This window comes from Aedes aegypti, chromosome 3 (assembly GCF_002204515.2).
Source record: "Aedes aegypti strain LVP_AGWG chromosome 3, AaegL5.0 Primary Assembly, whole genome shotgun sequence".
NCBI lineage: Eukaryota > Metazoa > Arthropoda > Insecta > Diptera > Culicidae > Aedes > Aedes aegypti.
The window spans coordinates 78,459,717-78,463,444 of record NC_035109.1 but is presented as its reverse complement, the minus strand read 5'-3'; positions in this window follow the sequence as shown (position 1 = coordinate 78,463,444).

Below are 3,728 nucleotides of genomic sequence, written 5' to 3'. Positions count from 1 at the left end.
CACTACACGTGGCAAGAATGGAAGAAAGGACGTTTCCCCGGAATGCGAACTTTCTTCCAAGGGTGAAATGAATAATTGTATCGAAATGAGCAATCAGTTCGATGCCCTAGACAAATTTTCCGAACACCAAATCGAAACAGCCTCTAGCTCAGGCTCTTTGATTCAAGTGAGGAAGCAAAGAGTGCCGCCTATCGTGGTCAGTTGTTCCGAATTTGGGGGATTTAGGCAGGAGATCTTGAACTCCATTAGGGGAATCAAGGTTTCCTTCCAAATCGCAAAGAAAGGAGACTGTCGCGTTTTGTCGGAAACTCTTAAAGATCGCGAACTTCTTCTCGAACATCTTGAAGAAGCACAATTTTTTTACTTATGACGACAAAACTGAACGATTATTCAAAGTTGTCTTGAAAGGTCTCTCAAGTGACTATAAGTCACCTGAAGAGATCAAAAATGGAATAAATGGAAAAAACCCTACCGCCATAACTCCGCTTCTTCGTCTACCAAAAATTGTAATGGGAAATCATCAGATAATGTACCCACTTCAAGGGACATGTCTGCCTCTGATTTTAATTTTCTAACTGAACAATTGAATCTAATGGTTGATGGAATGTTCAAAGCCACCACTATGACTGAAGCAGTCCAAGTTGATGTAAAATTTCAGTTATTACCGAAACGTATTTAAAACCTGGATCTAAACTCAAAAGAGATCCTAACTTTTTTGTTTATCGTAATGATTGACTTGATGGGGCATGTGGGGGAGTTGCAATCATCATTCATATGCGTATAAAACATCAACTGTTTTCATAATTTGAAACTAAAGATTTTGAAGCTTTAGGTGTTTCCGTTGAAACACAGTTTGGTAAATATACTTTCATAGCTGCCTATTTACCTTTTCAATGCTCTGGACAGCAAGTTAATTTGCTCCAAACTGACTTGCGAAAATTGACTCGCAATAAGTCAATTTTTTTTGTAATTGATGACTTTAATGCCAAACATCGGTCATGGAATAATTCTCAAAGTAATTCCAACGGCAGAATTTTATTTGATGAGTGCTTTTCAGGATATTTCTCAATTCAATACCCTGATAGCCCTACATGTTTTTCCTCTTCTAGAAATCCATCTACGATTGACTTGGTCTTAACCGACTCTAGTCATCTTTGTAGTCTAGTAGTTACTCATGCTGATTTTGATTCTGATCATGTCCCTGTTACATTTCAAATATCCCATGAAGCGATTCTCAATCCTATCAGCTCCACTTTCAATTATTTACGAGCCAACTGGAATATATATGAAACGTATATTGACTCTAATCTTGATGTTAACGTTTCTTTACAAACTAAACTTGATATTGACAATGCTCTTGAAACTTTAACAAATTCCATTGTTGAAGCCAGGAGCATTGCAATTCCAAAATATGAAGTAAAATTTGAATCCGTGATTATAGACGATGATCTTAAACTCTTGATCCGTCTTAAAAACGAGAGGAGAAGGCAATTCCAACGCACTCGCGATCCTGCTATGAAAATTATATGGCAGGATTTGCAGAAAGAAACCAAGAAACGTTTTGCTCAATTAAGAAACAAAAATTTCTCAATTGGACCCTGGCTCTAAGCCCTTTTGGAGATTATCTAAAATCTTGAAAAAACCTCAGAAGCCAATACCGGCATTGAAAGAGGAAAACAAATTATCACTTACTAATTGCGAAAAAGCTCAAAAACTTGCTTTGCAGTTTGAAAGTGCGCACAATTTTAATTTAGGACTTACTAGTCCAATTGAAAATCAAGTTACTCAGGAGTTCGAAAATATTCTCAATCAAGAGAACGTTTTCGAAAATGCCTGGGAGACTGATTTGGAAGAAGTGAGAACTATTATTAAAACATTCAAAAATATGAAAGCTCCTGGCGATGATGGAATTTTCTACATCCTTATCAAGAAACTTCCAGAAAGTAGCTTATCATTTTTAGTTGATATATTTAACAAATATTTTCAATTAGCATATTTTCCTGACAAATGGAAAAATGCTAAGGTTGTTCCAATTTTAAAACCAGACAAAAATCCTGCAGAAGCTTCTAGCTATCGTCTAATTAGTTTGCTTTCCTCCATAAGTAAACTTTTTGAACAGGTTATTTTGAACATAATGATGGCCCACATCAACGAAAATTCAATTTTTGCCAATGAACAGTTCGGATTCCGCCATGGACATTCGACCACTCATCAACTTTTACGTGTAACAAATTTGATCCGTTCCAACAAATCTGAAGGCTATTCTACTGGTCTAGCTCTTCTAGACATAGAAAAAGCATTCAACAGTGTTTGGCATGAAGGTTTGATTGTAAAATTAAAAAAACTTTAATTTTCCAACATACATAATTCAAAGTTATCTGTCAAATCGTACACTTCAGGTTAATTATCAGAACTCCAAATCTGAAAGACTTCCTGTAAGAGCTGGTGTTCCTCAAGGCAGCATTTTGGGACCAATATTATACAATATTTTCACATCTGACTTACCTGAGTTACCTCAGGGATGTCAAAAATCTTTGTTTGCGGATGACACAGGCCTCTCCGCCAAAGGACGAAGCCTGCGTGTCATCTGTAGTCGATTGCAAAAAAGTTTGGATATATTTTCTTAATACTTGCAGAAATGGAAGATTTCTCCTAATGCTTCCAAAACTCAACTAATAATATTCCCACATAAACCAAAAGCTCTTTATTTGAAACCTTCAAGTAGACATGTTGTCACAATGAGGGAGGTTCCAATAAATTGGTCAGATGAAGTTAAGTATCTATGGCTCACGCTAGATAAGAATTTAACTTTCAAAATCACATTGAGGGTATTCAAGCCAAATGCAACAAACAGGTAAAATGTCTCTATCCCCTTATTAATAGAAAATCAAAATGTTGTCTTAAGAACAAGCTTTTGATATTCAAACAAATTTTCGGGCCAGCCATTTTGTATGCTGTACCAATATGGACTAGCTGTTGTAATACCAGAAAGAAAGCTCTGCAGAGAATTCAACATAAAATTTTGAAAACGATTCTGAGGCTTCCTCCCTGGTATGAGTTACATAGAATATCCAATGTTGAACATTGGAACAAATGTCAAATAAAATAATTAATAATTTCAGGCATAAATCGTTGCAATCTTCTTTTGTCACGGTTAATGCGTTATATATTTAGAAAGTTAGGTTAAGTAATTTGAAAGCGTTTTTTTCTCTTATGAGCAGGTGAAATCAACTCACTTGTAAAAAATCTGAACTGCTATGGCAAATGAAATGTAATATGTTGTTAACAAAATGTTAATTAAAGATTAAATTTGTTTAACCCAATTAGGATGATAGTGTTGTCTAACACAGAACACTTAGATATAAGAAATGAATGTAATATTTGGATTGATACTGATGAAGAATAAAAAAAAACGATCTGAACAATCAATAACACGCAGAAACAACTAAACAGTGTATCTCAACATTACCCATCATTTGAGAAACACTGCTCCATCGCAGCGTATTAATTTTTAAAAGCCACCATCCAACAACAATCCTGCAACGCTGCAAACGGGGTCTGACTGATGCGACGACCGGACCGACCGACCGATCCGACCGTAATCGTGAGCACGTGCATGTATGAGTGCGATTGCGGGTAAGTGCGCGCGGTTTCTTCGCTTCGGCCGATTGGGCGTCCACGCGATCCACCAGCTGCTTCCCCCCCTTCCCCCAATCCACGACGACGAG